The 22341-nt window shown below is 42.5% G+C and overlaps 1 protein-coding gene and 1 long non-coding RNA gene across 2 annotated transcripts in view; both read left to right on the forward strand.

Annotated features, from left to right (window-relative positions):
- dgkza (diacylglycerol kinase, zeta a) overlaps positions 1-22341 on the forward strand; it is a 562825-nt gene that overhangs the window by 49484 nt on the left and 491000 nt on the right. The gene's annotated exons all lie outside the window — the stretch shown is intronic.
- The window catches only part of LOC144684735 (uncharacterized), a 124074-nt gene continuing 115689 nt past the window's right edge, over positions 13957-22341 (forward strand). Inside the window, exon 1 of the long non-coding RNA XR_013577555.1 lies at positions 13957-14024. This is a non-coding gene — a long non-coding RNA (uncharacterized LOC144684735). The remainder of the gene's footprint in view (positions 14025-22341) is intronic.

The raw sequence follows: 22341 nt of genomic DNA on the forward strand, positions 1-22341 counted from the left end.
AATTTTCAGAGTAAATGTTGTTCGAGCGTTGACAAAGTGCCCAGAAAGTCTCCTGATGTGTTTCAGAGATCCTCTTCACAGTTCCAGCTGCAAGTGAACACGAAATGATGAGTATCCCTTTAAATAACGCTTGAAATTAGCACCAATGTCATGTTTACTCCCAAACAGCTGGGCGTTATTATCAGAGGGCGTTAGGACAAGCACCATCCACCAGAATGCTGCGCTGCCTCTTTAATGTATGCTAGCAGGCAGTGTAAGTGGAAGTCAGCCACTCAACAGGCTCCCTGGCATGCCGCAGGCTACAGCCCCTTTACTAAGATAGCGTCATGGATTAAATGTGGGCTAAGCCAGCGACTCAGCTCAGGACCCCACCTTGCCCACCTCAGAGGAACATTAGCTCCTGGGTCCAGGGGCAAAAATTGACACCCTACCCCCTCCCATTCCTCAGATCTGTACATATTTACACAAATAACTTAGTCACAGGAATTAAAACTACAACTTCTGCAATTCAAAGATGATGTAATATTGTGGTGGGTGGGTAAGTGTGCAGCAGAGGTTTGTTATTTAAAGTGACCTAGAGGGGCTTAATAGTTGAGGTTTTGGCGTTTAATGATATTTGTTGTAAATCAATGCAAAGTAATGTTCATAGGTAGATCTAAGATCCATTTGATTTACAAGATGGTGGTTCGAGTTGAAGAGGTTGGAGCCAGTAAAGAATTTGGGAGCAGTTGTAGGGTGACCTTTATAAATGTCTACAGAACATGGATGGTAATAAACAAGGTTAATGGAATATTAGGGGAAATTTGGAGAAGTATGGCCCTAACTTTTCTGATATGGTATTAACAGGGCATCACTGATAACATGCGCAGAATATTATGTTCATTTTTGGTCATCATATCGCCAAATGACATTAATTTCTTCAAAAGGGCACAAAGGAGAGCAACAAAGATTATTCCCGGATTTATATTAATGGCGACGAGGTGAAGCTAAGAGAACTGAGAGTTCTTCAGGAAAAAAAACAAAGATGATAAGCCAGGTTTTTAAAATAACTAGAGCAGAGTAAATTGACTCACTGGATTCTCTCACTGTGAACTTGACAGGTTTTTATTCGAAGCTTTAAATAAAGTTAAATCTGGGCCAAGACAGTGACAGAAGGCATGTGTGGGGCAAAGGTGAGTTATTGGTTGGGCAGATTTGAAGGTTACTTGCATCGTTGATCCATGACATGGAAGGGCCCTTAATAGGAAACCTCTTAACCTGTGCATGCTCTCCTTCAGTTGCTAGGTGTATGTTTAATCAGCTCAATCCAAGTGCGTTAGTTTGTCGTGACCTCCACAGTAAACTGCGTGATTAAGTTCACTTGATCTGTGCTCTGTTCTGTTTACAGTTTTACAACAGGATAAATCAATGTGGGGCATGTGTTGTGCCAGAGTGGAACTGTTTCCATGGCGAGGGTGTCATCTGAACCATGGTCTAACTCGTCGAGGCAGAAAACATCTGTCTAAGCAACATGCTTCATAGCAAAAAGTGAGAAAACACAGCAAAACAGTCATGAACAATGCACTTACTCTGTGAGAGGTCGCAGGCACAATGAAACTTCAGCATCCCCAAGGCACAGCATGCCAACTCCAGGTCAGCATTGTGGAAAAAGAATTAACAGGGCATCTGTGCTGAGTAGGAAAAACCTACATCACTAGAACAAAGACTGGTGAAACTAATGCACATCAATTAATAAGGATTGGTGTAGTTCAACCTTGAATGGTCACAGCTCCATTGTTTTGGCATTGCTCATGGTCCAAGTTGTGGTTAGAGAGAGAAAACCAAATGAGAAAGCATGAAATTCAGCTTCCAACCCCCAATCCACTAAACAGAATAATGTAATATTCTTTCAAATTTCAATAATCCAATTTTACTTTTATTTCAAGTTCCATCTTGAAAACATGCAAAAGATCTTCCAGTTGGGTGTGATGGTAATGTAGATGCGCATGGTGGTGCGTGAGAGGAGCATCACACTGCTCCTCTGTTGCCATTTACACTTGCACCAAGAATTGTAATCAAGCTGTGGTCATGTGCTGGTATATTGTGTCCCCTGTTGCTGTTGGACCGTGTGTGTCTCTGAGTTTTTTGATGAGCGAGTAAATAGCGGAATGAAGGTCAGTAAGAAAATTATACATGAATGTTATGTGTGAAAAGGATGGAAGATTGGCCGAGTGCTTTGCATACTGTTCTAATAAGGCTACATTAGGTTAAGTGTAAACTCATTATGGCTTGCATCTTATGCCCATATATTTTGAGTGGGTGCATTCTCATAATCTTACCCATAGATTGATACTCATCCTAAGAATGGACAACATTTTCCTCATTTTCTCACATAACTTATGGACCTGTGAAATTGTGTTATTCTGAGGAGAGGTAGAATGGTTCCCCTCTTTTCCCACTCCTCGTTTGACTGCAACAGGCTTATTTCAAAAGGATGCTTGCCAATTCAGTGTGTGTTTGACTGTTTAAGCACTATGACTGTAAAAGACAGGTTCTCTTGAGCTTTTAAAAAAGAAAAGAGGATTGTATTTATTGTACTTAAACCCAGCCTCAATAAGAAAAACATTCCAACTTTCATACACACACTCAAGGATGATACAGACATGCACACACGCACACACACACGCACACACATTCAAGGATGACACGCACACCAATATGTTACAGCATGGGGAGAATAGATTAAGTAGTCTTTTTCAAGTCAGGTAAAAGTTAAAGATATTCAGGTCTTGTAGGCTGATAACTTGGATGATTTCAGGCAGAGCTTGGTTGTCCCTTTGGACCTGAAATTGAGATGATTTAAATATGTCGATGGACGATTTCTTTCCAGAGACAGCAGCTGCTGGGATGATTTTTAAAAAAAACTCTGCCTATGGTATGTGGGTGGTCAAACAACAGACAGGGCTCGAGCCACAAGATGGGTGGAGAGAGAGGGAGAGAAAGAGATGTCGGAATTCTCCCATCCTGTCTGCAGCAGGTTTCGTGGTGGGCGGGAGTGGAGAATCCAGCGGCAGGCAAAAAGTCGGAAATCCACCAACTTAAGATCAGTTTGCAATTCTCCCGATGGGAGAATTATTCCCACCGACTAGTGGCATGAGCACCATTTGCATTCATTAACAGGTCATGAATGCTCATTAAAACAGCTACTCATTGCAATCTTCTCACACTTTCCAATCTTCCATCACGTCAGCGGGAAATCATGTCAGCCTCAAACCCATTTGGAAAGGGGTGGCAGGCACAAGTCGGACCTCAGTTCGCCGGTAACTTCGAGGTGAGCAGAACATGCATAGCCTATCTACCATAGTGCTGCGCCGGTCTTGTAGCGATGAACGCTGCATTGCTGGGGCTGTAGGGTTGGTCTGCTCCTGCTCTTTGCCTACATTGTCCCAAGGAACACCACTGTGGCGTTCATAAGGCCTCCACTTTTAGAAACACTTAAACTGGAGGTGGGCTGTGAGGCGAGTGTGGGGCTGATGAACCCGCGGGGGGCAACAGGGAGGGAAGGCTTTGGAATGGCAGTGAGGGGGAAAGGTGAACACAAATGGGCCTTTCTGGCGTCGTCCTCTAACCTCTTGTTGCTGCAGGAGTGAGCAGGAGTCCGCTTAGAATGAAAGGAGGAAGACCTCCTTGCAATGAAAGCCACTGAAAGCCAATAGCTTCATTAGCACTGTTAAAGGGCTGCTCAGAACTCAGTAGCTTCACATCACAGTCGCTGCATCTCAAGAGTAACAGAGGAATGTAGAACTTGGGAATGCAGGCAATAGTAAAGGAGGCACAGCTGTATCATATATGGTGTTCCATCAATGAAGGCCTGTCACATGTTCACCAGATGTGACATTCCTAATGGGCCAAAGGGCATCCACTCATTGACCATGAGATTGGTCATTAATATGCCACATCAGAGATTGGAGCACAGAGCTAGGTTGGGTCAATCATCTCAATTAAACTTTAACACCCACGCAGGGCTCAAGATGTTACATATCAGTGATGCCACCTTGGTCACCTCGATGTGTGTGTTAGTGTCTCAGGGACAAAGCGGCATCAGCCACCGTGCAAGTAGGTCAGGAAAAACTATGGACCTTACAGTCTCCAAATGTGTCATCTTCTGAGCTTCACTTTCTTGCCCCTTGAATCATTAATGCCTTCAATGTTTCCTTTCAGGGAGAAGGCAAAAGCAGATATGGATCCAGGGCTCAATGCTGCCTTTGTCAGGGTCCTAAAGCAATGGAGGAGTTGAAGGAGGGAGAGGTGACTCCGCGCGCAGCTCCAGCAGGAGGGACATGGTCAAGCGGAGCCAGAGCATGAACAGGAGGGTCAGGGGGAGAGACCCAGACAATGGTGGCGACTCGCCAGACCTAGGGTTTATCGTAGAAGAGTCTCCTATTTATAAATGAGTGAGAGGCAATGCCGTGCATGTCTGCGCTTGTCCCGAGCTCTGGTACATCGCATATTCCACATTCTTTGTGAAGGCCTGATGCCACGTGGAGTTGGAGGGTATCCCCTGCCAGTGGCTTTGAAGGTGACCGCAGTGTTCAATTTCTTGGCCTCTGGTTCTTTCCAAGAATCAACAGGCGACCTGTGCGTCATCTCTCAGTTCGCAACGCATTGATGCATAAAGGAGGTCACAGGTGCCCTTTACAGGAATGACCATCATTCTGTCAGGTTTGCTCTGGACAAAGATAGCCCAGCTGCGAGAATCACCGGCTTCGCCACCATCTAATGATGCAAACACTGAGATGTGGACATGCCTAGGGATCCCCTCCTCCCGTGCATGTCTTTTTTTCTGCCACTACTACTGAGGAGACACAAATGCTGCTAGAATATCAATGCTGATGAGCTGCCCTCACTCAATAGTGTTCCTTGAGGAAGAAGGGTTGGAAACGCTTACATCACACACTTCAAATAAAGATTTAAACACATCTCCCTGACTTCACACAGATAGGTTTTAAGGAGTATCTTAAAAGAGGAGGGACCGGTAGAGAAGCAGAGGGGTTCAGGGAGGGGATTCCTGAGTTTAGGGCCTAGGCAGCTGAAGGTGCAACCATTAACGATGGAATAATTAAAATTGGGCAGGCACAAGAGACTGGAATTAGAGTGCAGATTATCTTGCAGGGTTGTATGGCAGGAGGAGGTTACAGAAATATGGCAGGATGAGGTCATGGATTTTTACCCTGTATAAAGTAGCTGGGCACTGAAACCTTTTATAGTGAAGGTCCTAACAAAGGCTCCCTAAGCTCTACCATATTTCCAGTCCATAAAATAAGTTACTTCCTATTCCACATTTGTTTTTACTTTGCTTCTGAAAGCTAGAACCCAAAGTAATGCATCACTTTACCAATTGTGAGGGAGGAATATATTACCTGGCAGCGAGGTGCTGGAAATTGTTGTTATAAACTTTGTGAAACAAAAAAGACTTCACTGATAAGAGAGGAAAAAATACACAGCCTTCATCATCACTCTGCTTAATGGTGGTAATTATTCTCCATCAGCAGAAACCCCCTTCATCACACAGTGTACAGGAGGTCCATATTCTCAAAAACACTTTAGGCATCCGCAGTACCTGTGAATACAAGAACACATAAGAACATGAGAATTAGGAATTGGACTAGGCTATTCGGCCCCTCGAGCCTGCTCCATCATTTGATAAGATCACAGCTGATCTGATTGTGGTCTTAACTCCACTTTCCTGCCTCCCACCCACAACCCTCGACTCCCTTGTTGATCAAAAATAACTCAGCCTTGAATATAATCAATAACCCAACCTTCACTGCTCTCTTAGGAAGCAAATTCTAGATTAATGACCCACTTGAGAGAAATTTTCTTTTTCTTATTCTTTCCTGGGATGTGATTGTCGATGGCATTTGCGGCCCACCTCTAATTGCCTGAACTGAGTGGTTTGCTAGGCCATTTCAGAGAGCAGTTAAGAGTCAACCACATTGCTGTAGGTCTGGAGTCACGTGTAGACCAGACCAGGTAATGACAGTGGATTTCCTTCCCTAAAGGGCATTCGTGAACCAGATGGGCTTTTTTTTACAAAAATTTGTTGATAGTTTCATGGTCATCATTGCTGAGCCTAATTTTCAATTCCAGACTTTATTGAATTTAAATTCCCACCAACTGCAATGGTGGGATTTGGACCCAAGACCCCAGAGCATTTACCTGGGGTAAATTGGATTACTAGTCCAGTGACTTTACCACTTTGCCACCATCACTCCCTTAATTCTCCTCATCTGAGTCTTAAATGGGAGTCCCCTAATTTTTAAACTGATTTCCCTAGTTCTAGATGGCACCACAAGTGGAAACGTTGGGCTGCATTTTACGTGCCACTGCTGGGCGTGTTTTCAGTGGGGAGGCACGCAAAATAGGGTGGGTGACCACCCCACTACCTTCCCACCCACCCACCAGCTCACCCTCATATTACGGGGACTCGGGCAGGCACAAAAGTTGGGCAGACCATCTGCCATGTTTAAATAGGTAATCAAGATTCAATTAGGCTTGTTACCAAGCCAATTGACCCTGATAATACATTGCCCAAGCCGTAAAATGTTTGGCATGGGCAGTCGAGCGGGAGTGGGCAGCCCGATTTTAAAAAACATATTCTTCAAAGGGCGGGAAGGAACGAGGGGCTCCATCTTCGGGGGGCTGTCTTTGTGGAATGGGAGGTGGCCTCCCTAAGATAGAACCCTCCCCCTTTCTTCCTACCCACCTGCAGCATTAAATCCCCCCCCCACCCCCCACCCCTCTTTCTAACCTGCCCAGACCCTCCCTGACCAAGACGCCGAACTTACCCGTTTCTAGGATCCATTGATCCTTCTTATTGTTCCTGGTTGCGGTCCCTGGCAGCACCCACTAATGCGCTCTTGCTGCTGCCGGGACTGATGGAGCTTGGCTGGCAGCTCACCACCCCAGTAAGGGCCCACTTGGCCTTTTTTTAGCCCGCCCTCAGTGCATTATGGCTGCAGGGCAGGCCAGGGTGGAGTGGGTCAGTTCCATGGCAACTTTGCTTCCGGTGCAGGGGGTGGGGTGTGTGGCGAGCTATCCCAGTAATATTCAGCCCATCCTCTTAGCATCCACCCCGTCAAGTCCCTTCAGGAAGTTATATGCATCAATAAGATCACCTCTCATTCTTCTAAACTCCAATGGGTATAGGCCCAACCTGCTCAACCTTTCCTCATAAGCTAACACCTTCATCCCAGGAATCAGTCAAGTAAACCTTCTCTGAACCACTTCTAATGCCTTTATATCTTTTCTTAAATAAGGAGATCAAAACTGTACACAGTAGTCCAGATGCGCTCACTAAGGTCCTGTACAATGACATTTTTATACTCAATTCCATTTTCAATAAACACCAACATTCCATTCGTCTTCCTAATCACTTGCTGTACCTACATACTAACTTTGTGGTTCATGCACCAGGACACCCAGATCCCTCTGTATCATAGAGTTCTGCATTCTCTCCATTTAAGTAATAGGCTGCTTTGCTAGTCTTCCTGCGAAAATGGACAAGTTCATATTTTCCTACTTTATAGTCCACCTGCCAATTTTTTCCACTCACTTAACCTATCTAAATCCCTTTGTAGACTCTTTATGCCCTCTTGCCAATTTACTTTCCCTCCTATCTTTGTGTCATCAACAAATTTAGCTGCCAAACATTCGGTTCCTTCATCCAAATCACTGAATAGATTGTAAATGACTGAGGCCCCAGCACTGATCCTGTGGCACTCCACTAGCTACAGCTTGCCAATCCAAAAATGACCCATTTATTCCTGCTCTCAGTTTTCTGTTAGTTCATCTGCGGATCAGCAGACTCTTGCGTTTGACATGATTTTCTTCTCTAAGTTCCCAAAAGCTTGCTGTTCACCCTTTTATCCAGTTAACTGGTCTGCACCAGAGGGAAATTGGAATAGAAAAATGAGGTAGCCAGATTGGAAGCTTACAGGTGACTGTGGAGGTCCTTGAGAATCTCAATGGCCATTTTCTGAGTTTTTTGGCCCTACTTACTCACATGTTTTTTGTGGAAATTCAAGGAATCTGTCCTAGTTGTATCTGCAATATTCTGCTTTTCAAAAACAAGCCACCTACTGGGCATAGCACAGAAACAGGCACCTCCTTTGCGAAGGCCCCAGCAATATCTAGTGTTGACTGTACCACATTCCACAGCTTGATAAACCTGAAATAACTCCCAAAGAAATAAGGGAAGGGACAAGTGAAGGAAAATAAACAATATCCAGAAGAAAGGAAGAAAGATTGTCAGGGAACAGAACCATGATTTTTCATGTAAGTTAAAAGCAAAATATTGTGGATGCTGGAAATCTGAAATAAAACAGAAAATGCTGGAAAAACTCAGCAGGTCTGGCAGCGTGTGTGGAGAGAGAAACAGAGTTAATGTTTCGAGTCCGTATGACTCTTCTTCAGAGCTAAATGATTTTTCATGATTTCTCATCCAGTAAATGGATAATGCAGTTGTTTATTTAATACAGAACTGGAGGATATGTATGAATAAAATGAACAAGCCTCAAATAAAGATTCAGATTAGGATATTGCGTCAATCCCACATGATGGATAATGGTAGAGACTCCCAAATATAAAGACATTAACGCTCTGCAGTGTTACCGCTTTACATAAAGAACTAGATGAAAATCTGTTTCAAAACAGAACTATTTTCATGAGCAATAAAGATAGAGATAGTAAATGCTATACAATGGTCAAGCTGCTAGGGCTACAGAAACATCTAGCAGACCAACTTGTTGGGGATATATAAAGTAGGGCATAAGGTTAGATAGATGGCACACCTTAGACCAAACTGCCATTACAGTTTAATTACTGACATACTTGCTTTAACTTGTGTTCATACACAAGAAGAGCAAACTAGATTAGAGGCAGTAAACAATCTGCAATGTTTGGAAAGCAAGAATAAAAGAACAAAATGTTGATAAATGTATAACATTAGGGATACAAGAACATATGAAATCAAGAACATACATTCAACATTTTCAATGTTAAAATATACCCTGGTGTCGTGAAGATATCCTTTATGCCAAATAATGATTTTAATCCACCAGCTGGAAACATGAATTGAACATTTAAAAAACTGACTTTTTTAAAAACACAGAGTAAAATGATTTGAACTCCCAGCAAAGATGACTACCTAATTTGCATTATTATACAGCCCACATTCCAACTCCATTGAGGTGGAGATGGCATTTCTGCAAAAACCCAGCAATAACAATGACCTCAGAGTAATGCGAATGAAACATACTTCCTATTCCATTACTGCAATGTCCAAATACTCAACTGGCTGGAGTCAAACCATCAAAACTAATCACTTGAACAATGGAACCCTGGCTAAGTGGGAATTTCCAGACCTGATCTAACCAAGTTACAATTGGAATACACAATCATCTTTAAATTACTTGTCAGTTGGAGAGGGTGATCACATGACAAGCAACTCCTTGTCTGCTTTAAGCACATGTTTTCTCAGCAAAACTGAAGACAAGCACTGAGAAGTTGAGCAATCATTTCTCTCTCTTTCTCTCTCTCTTCCCCCAACTTGCAAGCTTTTGGGCCCTGTCTGCTATTGTTCGACTCTCCCTCCATGTGCAGCAGACAGAGATCTTAAAGCAAGAACTCAACTCCACATCTCTGTCTCCAGAAGAACAGATAGATCATGTATCTGTAGTTTTAAACCAGAAGACCATTGAATGAAAGCAGCTAGACCACCAGATTCAACCTGAAGTCAGCCTAGTCACCATACTACAGACTGTGAATTCCTTTTAACTTTAATAGACTTTAATTTGACCAACCTATCTTTCCTCATTCTCTAATCTGTGTGTGTGTGTGTGTGTGTGTGTGAAAGTTGGTGTGTATATTATTATTTCACTTAGATGGGTTTACATTTACGGTGAGTTTTCGAGGCTGGGCAGGGAGGGGAGGCACAAAGGGAGGGTATGATCTTTACAGAGGTGACCCCAATGTGCAGAAGAAACTCCTCTCTTTCTTCCCGCTTTTTAGCCTGAGTTGCAAAAGTAGCAAAAAAAAGCAAAGAACTGCGGATGCTGGAAATCCAAAACAAAAACAAAAATAGAAATACCTGGAAAAACTCAGCAGGTCTGGCAGCATCGGTGGAGAAGAGCACAGTTGACACATAGGGTCATGAGGACTCGTAACGTCAACTGTGCTCTTCTCCACCAATGCTGCCAGACCTGCTGAGTTTTTCCAGGTATTTCTATTTTTGTTTTTGTTTTGCAAAAGTAGCAGACTGGCTTCTTTTCCCCTTCTCATGCCACACGTATTATTGATTATTATTATTATTTATTATTATTCTTACTTAGCTGGATACATACAGCTCCAACAACACTCAAGAAGCTCAACATCATTTTGGATAAAGGAGCTTACTTGATTGGCAGCCCATCCACCTTAAACATTCACTCCCTCCACCACCGACGCACAGTGGCAGCAGTGTGTACCATCTACAAGATGCACTGCAGCAACTCACCAAGGATCCTTCAACAGCACCTCCAGGCCCATGATCTTTACCACCTGGAAAAACAAGGAGCCAACATATGGAAACACCACCACCTGTAATTTCCGCTTCAAGCCACACACCATCCTGACTTGGAAATATATCCCAGAACTCCCTCCTGAACAGCACTGTGGGTGTACCTAGACCACAGGGACTGCAGTGGTTCAAGAAGACAGCTCACCACCACCTTCGCAAGGGCAATTCAGGATGGGCAATACATGCTGGCCCAGCCAGCAATGCCCAAATCCTAGGAACAAATTAAAAATTGGTGTACTAGAAGGAGAGGCAGTGCAGTGCAAATGAACCTAAGGAGGAAAGAAAAATAAGCATCAAATATTGGCACAAGTGAAAAGATAATTTGAGCAAAAAAAATCAATAGATCCCCTCTGCTCCAATGTTATTACATGCTTTATGATTCAGCTAATTGTAATGTTTATTAAATCAGAATAATTTAGAATCATCCTGTTGCATATCTGAGCAAGCAATTGAGCTGAGGGCCCCTGTAATACATTTACTATTGCAAACAGAAATGGAGATGATGTTGTTGTGCAGTTCCACAGGTATTGCAAATAACATAATGGATGATCTGCAGAGAGCCTCAATTCAACTGAAGTTGAATTAATGCACATCAAGACATTCACAGTCCCTGCTTTAACTCACTGGCAGGCTATTGTTGCTGTTCACATATAGTAAACGTAACACCACCGAGCGCTGAAGTTAGATTCATGCTCTGCAGTTCTCCTCACAATCTCAACTTGATGTCAGGAGGCAGTGAAGTGGGGCTTAAGCATTTCCCACAGTGGGGTAAAAAACAGCCTGTGGCCATGGTCAGGTAGATTCCAAGGAGCAACCAACCCAGGGAGAGAGGGAGAGTTGGAGAGACAGTTGCCCTACATCTTACTAATGCAATCCTTGGAACTTAGGAGCTGGTTAATGGCCCAACTTCTCAAAGCCCCACATAGGGCAAGGAAAGAGAAAGTGTAGCAGTAATTCACCTTGACAAATACAGCTTGGAAATCCAAAATCAGTAACACAGGGCCCGATTTGGCTACTGAGGTGGGTAGCTTGAGTCGGGATAGTTCCAGGTTTGCTGCACCTGCCTCCGTAGAAATGGCAGGATGTAAGCAAATTGTTGGGGCTGCGGGCTGACAAATCCCCAGGTCCAGATAGACTTCACCCTAAGGTCTTGAAAGAAGTGGCTAGTGAGATAGTTGATGCCTTAGGTTTAATTTTCCAACATTCCCTATGTCCGGGGAAGGTTCCATTAGATTGGAAAATAGCAAATGTAACTCCTTTATTCATAAAGGAAGGGAGGCAGAAAGCAGGAAACTACAGGCCAGTTAGCCTAACATCTGTCATAGGGAAAATGTTAGAAGCTATTATTAAAGATGTTAAAGCAGGGCACTTAGAAAAATTCAAGGCAATCAGGCAGAGTCAACATGGTTTTGTAAAAGGGAAATCATGTTTAACCAATTTTTTGGAGTTCGCTGAAGGAGTCACATGTGCTGTGAATAAATGGGAACCGGTGGATGCACTGTACTTAGATTTCCAGAAGGCATTTGTAAAGTGCCACATCAAAAGCTATTGCAGAAAATATAAAGCTCATGGTGTAGGGGGTAACATATTAGCATGGATAGAAGATTGGCTAACTAACAGGAAGCAGATAGTTGGCATAAAGAGGTCTCTTTCTGGTTGGCGGGGTGTAACGAGTAGTGTGCCACAGGAATCAGTGCCGGGGCCTCAGCTTTTTACAATTTATATAAATGACTTTAATGAAGGGACCGAAGGAATAGCTGCTAAATTTGCTGACAACATAAAGATAGGTAGGAAAGTAAATTATGAAGAGGATGTAAGGAGGCTACAAAGTGACATAAATAAGTTAAGTGAGTGGGTAAAGATCTGGCAAATGGAGTATAATGTGGGCAAATATGAAATCATTCATTTTGGCAGGAAGAATAAAAGAGAAGCATATTATCTAAATGGTGAGAGATTGCAGAGCTCTGAGATTCAGAGGGATCTGGGTGTACTGGTGCATGAATCACAAAATGTTAATAGAATGTTATTGTCTATTGTGAAGGGAACTGGTTACAAAAGTAGGGAGGTTATGCTTCAGTTGTACAGGGCGATGGTGAGACCACATCTGGAGTATTGTGTGCAGTACTGGTCTCCTTATTTAAAGAAAGATGTAAATGTGTTAGAAGCAGTTCAAAGGAGGTTTACTAGACCAATACCAGGAATGGGCGGGTTGGCTTATGAGGAAAGACTGGACAGGTTAGGTTTGTATCCACTGGAATTTAGAAGAGTAAGAGGAAATTTACTTGAAACCTTTAAAATCCAGCGGAGACTTGACAGGGTGGATGTGGAGAGGTTGTTTCCTCTTGTAGGAGAATCTAGAACTAGGGGTCACTGATTAAAAATAAGGGGTCGCTCATTTAAGACAGATGAGGAGAATTTTTTCTTTCAGAGGGGTGTGAGTCTTTGGAACTCACTTCCTGAAAAGGCATTGAAAGAAGAGTCTTTGAATATTTTTAAGTCAGAGCTAGATAGATTCTTAATAAACAAGGGGATGAAAGGTTGTCAGGAGTAGGCAGGAATGTGGGGTTGAGGTTACATTCAGATCAGGCATGATCTTATTGAACAGCGGAGCAGGCTCGAGGGGCCAAGTGGTCTACTCCTAATTTGCATGTTCATATGATAGATCTTGATTATTGAAAGGTAATAAGGGCTATGGAGCAAAAGTGGAGTTAGATTGCATATCAGCCGTGATCTCATGAATGGCAGAGCAGGCTCGCAAGGCTAAATGGCTTACTCTTGTACCTAGTTTCTATGTTCCTAAATTGTTTTACATGTATAAAGAAATAAAGTAAGGAAAGAACTGAATCCAATAACAATAAGCTTGTGTCTAACATGAATAGAAGGATATTGGAGGACTATTAAATTAATATTTTGATTTAATCTTCAATTTATAAAACCAGAGCTAGAGGGTAGATTAGGAACTAGTAAAGCAAATAAATTTATAAGGATTAGGCTAAACAGAAAAAATTTAATGGAAACATCAGTGGAACTAAGGTTGGGCAAGTTTCCAGGCCCAGCTGACATCAGTCCAAGAGTATTAAAAGAAATAGCCAAAGGAATTGCATTGTTATATAATATTCAAAGTTTCTTGGAATTCCAGGGAATAAAACAAGATTGGAAAACAGAAAATGTTGCTCCGTTATTAGCAAAGGGTGTTAGGGACAAACCTAGTCAGCTCAGGCCATTGATTAGAGGGAAATTGCTAGAAGTCATTATCATAATTAGAGTCAGAGTAATTGAGTACTTGGAAAAGCATAACTAATTCGAATGAGTCAGTATGATTTTTTTGAAAGTAGGCCAGGTCTCGATAACTTAAAGTTCTTTGAGATTGTCAGTAAGGTAGAGGATTGTGGAAGATTGAAAGGATGAGACATAACATGGATTTCTGGTGTGCATTCGATAAGGTTCCACACAAGAGGTCAATCACCAAAGTTGAACTGCACTGAATTGGTCAAAAACCTTATGGTGTGGAATTTTTTTTAGGAGGCTGTGTAAGGTAGATATTTGGGATCAAAGGAATATTGTTGGATTGGCTGGCAGTGACAAAATCTACTCCTGAAAGATTTGTGCTTGGACTCTATATGTGTTATATTTTTGAGAATAGAGGAGAGGATATTCAAATTCGTGGCTAATACTAAGATAAGAGGCCTGGTGAATTGCAAAGAAGCTGAAAATTTAGATAGGATATGGATTAAGTGGGCAGAATGATGTCAGGTCACACAACAAAGTTTGAGGTTTTAGATTTTGGATGTAAAAATGGGAGATGGATGCGCACTACAGATGGGAAATACTGTTGCATTCAGTTTTAGATGCCATACTTCAGAAAAGACATATGAACTTGGAGAATGTCGAGTGACAATTCACTCAGATTACACTGGGATGAAGGAAATTGAGTTTTACACTTTGGATAATGCATGAATAGGCTGAGACTGCTCCTAATATTGTATTCAAATGAAACTTCTGCAACAGTCTCACAGAGTCTGACAGTTATAAATGTTAAAAGCAAAATACTGCGGATGCTGGAAATCTGAAACAAAAACAAAAACACCTGGAAAAAGTCAGCAGGTCTGACCGCATCTGTGGAGAGGGATACAGTTGACGTTTCGAGTCCGTATGACTCTTCATCAGAACTGAGGAAATAGAGAAATGAGGTGAAATATAAGCTGGTAGAGGGGGATGGGACAGGTAGAGCTGGATAGGGGGCCAGTGATAGGCGGAGGCAAAGAAGGGATTGCCAAAGATGTCATAGACAAAAGGACAAAGGGGTGTTGACGGTGGTGATATTATCTAAGGAATGTGCTAATGGGGACATTAAGGGTAGCAAGCAGGACAACAAGTGGCAGATGGCCCTAGTGGGGGTGGGGTGGGGGGAAGGGATCGAAATGGGCAGAAAGATGGAGATAAAACAAATAGATCGAAATAAATTTAAAAATAGGTGGAAAAAGAAAAAAATATTTTTTAAAAAATTATAAATTATTGGAAAAAGGGGGATCGGAAAGGGGCTGGGGATGGAGGAGAGAGTTCATGATCTGAAATTTTTGAACTCAATATTAAGCCCAGAAGGCTGTAAAGTGCCTAATCAGAAGATGAGGTGCTGTTCCTCCAGTTTGCGTTGAGCTTCACTGGAACATTGCAGCAGGCCAAGGACGGACATGTGGGCATGAGAGCAGGGTGGTGTGTTGAAATGGCAAGCGACAGGGAGGTCTGGGCCATGCTTGCAAAGCGGTCACCCAGTCCGCGTTTGGTCTCTCCAATGTAGAGAAAACTGCATTGGGAGCAGCAAATGTAGAAGACTAAATTGAGGGAAGTGCAAGTGAAATGCTGCTTCACTTGAAAGGAGTGTTTGGGCCTTTGGACGGTGAAGAGGGGGTAAGTAAAGAGGCAGGTGTTGCACCTTCTGCGGTTGTATTCGAAGGTGCCGTGGGAGGGGGTTGAGGTGTAGGGGGTGATGGAGGAGTGGACCAGGGTGTCCCAGAGGGAATGATCCCTGCGGAAAGCCGCCGGGGGGGGTGAAGGGAAGATGTGTTTGGTGATGGCATCATGCTGGAGTTGGCGGAAATGGTGGAGGATGATCCTTTGAACGCGGAGGCTGGTGGGGTGGTAAATCATAAATGTTAAATGACCATTACATGCCTATCTGAATCTCTTAAAGTGGAAATGCCCTCTCAACACATATCCCTTCTTTCGTGCTTATAAAGTTTATGCATCCCACCTGCCATTCAGGATAGACTATTTTAAACTAAATAGAGGAGGGGTGGGTTCTGGAAAGAGGATATGTAGGCTTACAAAGCAAAAGGACATGGCAGCATTGCTGGGCAGCTATTTAGCTAATGATACCTAGAGGGTGACAGGAAGGCACAGAGCATGCAAACATAAAAAAACAGCAGCAAATAGGGTCAAAACGGGAAAAAATGGTAAAAAGGCAAAATTAATGGCTCTTTACTTAAACGCACATAGTATTTGGAACAAAATAAATGAATTAATGGCACAAATAGAGGTTAATGGGTATGATCATATAGCCATTACGGAGACGTAGTTACAAGGAGATCAAAGCTGGGAACTAAACATTCAGAAGTATGTGACTTTTCGAAAGGACAGGCAGGAAGGAAAGGGTGGTGGGGTAGTTTTGTTAGTACGAGATGGAATAAGTACGATCGCAAGAAATGATCTTGGATCAGAAGATGTAGAATCCATATGGGTGGAGGCAATAAATAACAAGAGGAAGAAGACACAGGTATGAGTAGTCTATAGGCCCCCTGACAGTAGCTATACTATAGGACAGAGAATAAATCAGGAGATAATGATAGCATATAAAAAAGGCAGTACATTAATCCTGGATGTCTTTAATCTTCATGTAGATTTGGGAAAATCAAATTGGCAGAGGTAGACACGAGCAAGAATTCACAGTGTGTATTCGGAACAGTTTCTTAGAACAATATGTTGTGAATCCAACCAGGGATCAGGCTATTTTGGATTGGGTAATGTGTAATGAGGCAGGTTTAATAATTCATCTTAGAGTAAAGGATCCCCTAGGAAACAGTGACCATACTATGGTAGAATTTAGTATTCAGTTTGAGAGTGAGACACTTATTTCAGAAACATCTGTGCTAAACTTAAATAAGGGTAATTACAATGGAATGAGGGCAGAGTTGGCTGGAGGGGACGGGAAAGCAGTTTAGCAGAAAAGACGGTTGATGAACAATGGCAGACATTTAAGAAAATACTTCATGACTCACAACAAAGATATACCCCAGTGAGGAAGAAGGATTCAAGGAAGGGGATAAACCAACCATGGATAACCAAGGAAGTTAAGGACAGTATCAAATTGAAAGAAAAAACATACAATGTGGTAAAGATTAGTGGTAAGTCAGAGGATTAGCATGGATAGATTGGCTAAATAATAGAAGACATAGAGTTGAGATAAAGGGGACATTTTTGGGATGGCAACCTATAACTAGTGGAGTGTCACAGGGATCAGTGCTGGGGCCTCAATTATTTACAATATATATTAATGACTTAGATGAGGGAAGCAACTGTACTATCGCCAAGTTTGTGGATGACACAAAAATAGGTGGGAATGCAAGTGAAGAGGATGACACAAAGAGTCTACAGAGGGATATAGACAGGTTAAGTGAGTGGGCAAAAGCTTAGCAGATGGCATATAATGTGGGAAAATATGAGGTTATGCATTTTGGCAGGAAGAATATAGGAACTGAATATCATTTAAATGGAGAAAGACTGCAGAAAGCTACAGCACAGGGGAATTTGGGAGTCTTTGTGTATGAATCCCAAAAAGCTAACATACAAGTTCAACAGGTAAAAGGCAAGGCAAATAGAATGTTGGCCTTTATTTCAAAGGGAATGGAGTATAAAAATAGGGAAGTCTTGCTAAAACTATACAAGGCACTAGTTAGACCACACCTAGAATACTGTGAACAGTTTTGGTCCCCTTATCTAAGGAAATATATACTGGCATTGGAGGCAGCCCAGAGAAGGTTCACTAGGTTGATCCTGGGGATGGAGGGATTTTCTTATGAGGAGAGGTTGAGTAAGTTGGGTCTGTACTCAATGGAGTTCAGAAGAATGAGAGGCGCCCTTATTGAAACATATAAGATTCTTAGGGGGCTTGACAAGGTAGATGCTGAGAGGTTGTTTCCCCTTATGGGAGAATCTAGCACCAGAGGGCATAATCTCAGAGTAAAGGGGCGACCATTTAAAACAGAGATGAGGAGGAATTTCTTCTCTCAGAGAGTAGTCAATCTGTGGAATTCTTTACCACAGAGGGCTGTAGAGGCTGGGTCGTTAAGTATATTCAAGGCCTAAATCCCTTACTGATTTTTAAGGAATCAAGGGTTATGGGGAAAAGGCAGGAAAATGGAGTTGAGGATTATCGGATCAGCCATGATCTCATTGAATGGCGGAGCAGACTCGATGGACTGAATGGCCTACTTCTGCTCCTACATCTTATGGTCTTCTGGTCTTGTAGACTATCCTGGGCCCTAAAACAAAGGGATTATCCTGCCCTTGAAGCAATTTGCTATTAATAGCTAGTTACTGTCTCTATAACTGGGCTTCCCAAAAGTGTGGGGTTGAGGCGTGATTTGGAGGTCACGAGCTCTGAGGCAGCAGTGGCAGCTCCGACTGAATGTTAACAGCTGTGAGGCCCTTTTTAATCCTCACCTTATTGACTTAAATGACTGACATTTGAGAACTGATTCCTGCTCCAAAAAAAACAGTGAAAAGGTAGGTTTTTAAAAATCCCTGAAGATTAAACACTTTACGCAAATCCCCCACCCACACCACTACCGCCGCTCTCACTCTCCTCCCACCCAACCTCTCACAGGTCTCCCCATTACCATCCCACCACCAACCCCCGCCTGTTCTCACAGATCCCACCAAGCCGTCACGGCAATTTTGAAGCCTGGAAATGGGGTCACGGTGGGAAAAAGTTTGGGAAGCTATGCTCCATAACATATTTGCTTTCTCAGAATTGTGCCATTGGAAGTTCTTTGCTCAAATTTTGACATTGCTGTCACATGGAGTGGATCCTTGACAAGGAAGCAGCTTTTGAACAGCAGGATCTTCAGAGCTCAGATTGTTCTGCTGCTTCCTGTAATTCATTCCTACTGCAAGTCTTGATTTGACCTATTCCCCTCTGTGTCTGGAATCAAATGTTGCCTGTTGAAGAAATACTTGTGAAGTTTTCCTCTCAGAATATTTCACACCATTTTTGGGTAGTCATTCTGACTTTAAATTTTTATCCGGTGGAGGAACTGTAGCTTTCTCTAGTCTCCCTATAATTAACCATACTCAGCTGTCACCTGTAGCTAACATCTTCTGCTAGGTCGGTCCAATAATGATTTTGGTGGAAGTTCTCTCCTTTGATTTGGATTATTATCTGGGCAGAATTCGCATACAGACTCTTCCTATCTGAATTTTTTAATGCTTGACCATCACATAGATACACTTGTTCTTTCCTCTCATTTTGTTTCATCCTTGATGTCCCTCATGGACTTTGTAAGGAATCTCGCTCCTCATTGTAGCAGGGAATATTACTTTGCTCCATAGCAGGCAGTCATTACTGGAATTTCTGAGGTTTTATGACTCCATTTGGTATTTCCTCTTGTAAGCGTTGCTCTGTGTCCCTGTTGTGCTGGAGGTTTTATTCAACATGGCCTTTTACATCTCGGTACCCGACTCAATTGTATCTCAAATTGGATGTCTGCAGAATGCATCAGGCTCAATAAATTCATTTCCGCAAACATAATCTGCTTTTGCCGCAAAGAGTAAATTCACCAATTAGGCACGCCGAGTGGGAATCTGCACTGGAAGAGAGCACAGGTCAGACTATATTGCTGTGGCACTCAAGCATAGCTTGCTGCTAGGATTGTGAAATCTGTAACTTTACCTCATCATCATAAGATGCATCAAAAACGGTTGACATCCAAGTCGTATTTTTGCTTAAGCCTTGGCCATTGATTAGTAGTACAGTACTAGTAGCACAGTACTAAGAGCTTGTGATCTTTGACTGATATTAGGAAAATGTCAGACAAAACATTTAATGAGGATAACGCAGATGCTTCAGACAGTTTGGCAGTAATACCGTCCAGTGTAGGAAGAACGACTTTCCCCTGCTACTTTTAAGCACATCAGCTGAACGCCATCTCTATTGAGTTCAGTAGTTAACTCTTGCAATAATAGCCTACAAATTAGCATGCATGACATTAGTGTACACGTGTTTAACATGCGTTAATATTTTTAGTTAATTCTTATAGATCATCAACTAACATAATACTGAGGGAATGCTGCACTTTTGCCAGCACAGTCTTCTGGATGAGATGTTAAATTGAGACCCTGTTCAGGTGCACAAAAAAAATCTCATGGCTTTAGTCGCAGAAATGGAGAGAGCTCTCCTGCTGTAAAAACAGAAAGTGCTGGAAAAGCTCAGCAGGTCTGGCAGCATCTGTGGAGAGAGAAACAGAGTTAACATTTCAAGTCCAATATGACTTCCGAAGAAGCATCATATTGAACTCGAAACGTTAACTCTGTTTCTCTCTCCACAGATGTTTCCAGATATGCTGAGTTTTTCCAGCATTTTCTGTCTTTATTTCAGATCTCCAGCATCCACAGTATTTTAGAGTTCTCCGGGTGCTCCAGGGAATGTTCATTCTCTGACCAATATTGCCAAGACAGATTAATTGGCCAATAATCTCATTGCCTCTGGGGTCTTGCTGAAGCTACGCTGAAGCAGTTTCTCCAGAAGACTGCTAAATTGAATGACATCAAAGGTCCCTTAGGATTTCAATGCTTAGGCTTCATCAAATTGCAGAAAGTTAGCCTAAAAACTAATGAGCATGCTATTAGTGTGCAAACATTTAATGGATTTGCCCCACTTTAACCACTGTTTGATCAGAAATAAAATGATTAATCTTTGTTAAGATAGTGGACACGGCAGTATCATGCACATGTTAAGCACTTGTACAACAATATCATGCATGCTAATTTGTAGGCTATTATTGGTAAAATTAACAACTGACCTCAATAGAGATGGCATTCTACGATTTGCTAATGTTTTGTTTTGAATTGTTACAGTAAATGATCCTTTTGAGTTGAAGGAATAGAATCACAGGATAATACAGCTGGGATAGAGACAGGATGAGTAATTGGGCAAGAAAGTGGCAGATGGAGTATAATGTGGGGAGCTATGAAGTTATCCACTTTAGTAGGAAGGATGGAAAAGTAGATTTTTTTTAAAGGTGAGACAGTAGTGAATGTCAGGATTCAGAGGGATTTAGTGTCCTTGGAGACAAATCATAGAAAGTTAACATGCAAGCAATTAGGAAGACAACTGGTATGTTAGCCTTTATTTAAGGGATGGGAGTATTTTCTTTTGTTCATGGGATGTTGACATCATTGGCAAGGTCAGCATTTATTACTCATCCCTAATTGTCCTTGAGAAGCTGGTGGTGAGCAGCCCTCTTGAACTGTGTGCTGCAGGTAAGTCCACAGTGCTGTTAAGTAGGGAGTTCCAGGATTTTGACCCAACGACAGTGGTGATATGGTTGCAAGTCAAGATGGCGTGTGGCTTGGGGTGGAACTTGCAAGTGATCCTGCCCTTGTTCTTCTAGTAGAGGTTGCAAGTTTGGAAGGTGCTGTTGAATCATTGGGGAATTGCTGTAGCACACCTCATTGATGGTACACACTGCAGGCACAGTATGCTGGTGGTGGGGAGAGGGATTGTTTAAGATGGTGGATGGGGTGCCAATGAAACAGGCTGCCTTGTCCTGGATGGTGTCGCACTTTTTTATTCTTTCTTGGGATATGAGCGTCACTGACAAAGCCACCATTTTTTACCCATTCCTAATTGTCCTTGAGAAGGTGGCAGTGAGCTGCCTTCTTGAATGGCAGCAGTCTTGAACCACTTCTTGAATGTTGTTGGAGCTGCACTCATCCAGGTAAGCGGAGAGTACTCCATCACAATACAGACTTGCGCCTTGTAGATGGTGGGCAGGCTCTGGGGAGTCGGGAGATGAGCTATTCTCCCAGATTATCTAGCCTCTGGTCTGCTTTCTTAGCCACAGTATTTATATGGCTAGTCCAATTCAGTTTCTGGCCAAAGGTAACCCCAGGATGTCAATAGTGGGAGATTCAGCGATGGCAAAGCTGTTGAGATGTTTGGATTCTCTCTTGTAGAAGATGGTCAATATCTGTTGCTTGTGCAGCATTTATTACTTGCTGCTTAACTGCCCAAGCCTGAATTTTACCCAGTTTTGTTTCATGCTGCCACAGACTGCTTCATTATTTGAAGTATAAGAGTAAGGTAGTCTTGTTGCAATTATATAGGGCTTTGATGAGACCACACCTGGAGTACTGTCTACCTTTTTGGTCTTCTTACCTAAGGAAGGATACATTCACCTTAGAAGGGATATAACAAAGGTTCACTAGATTGATTCCTAGAAAGGGAGTTCGCTCTATGAGGAGAGAATATGACGAATGGACCTATATCCTCTAGTGTTTGAGAGGTGATCTCATTGAAATATGTGAAGTTCTTAGCAAACTTGACAGGCTAGATGCTGAGAGGCTGTTTCCCCTGGATGGAAAGTCTATCAATTATCCAATTAATCCAAAGAGCTAGCCAATTAATTCCACTCCCCTGCTTTTTCCCCAAGGCCCTAGTATTTGTACAATTGTCTTTTGAATAGTGC

This window comes from Cetorhinus maximus, chromosome 9, assembly GCF_964194155.1.
Source record: "Cetorhinus maximus chromosome 9, sCetMax3.hap1.1, whole genome shotgun sequence".
NCBI lineage: Eukaryota > Metazoa > Chordata > Chondrichthyes > Lamniformes > Cetorhinidae > Cetorhinus > Cetorhinus maximus.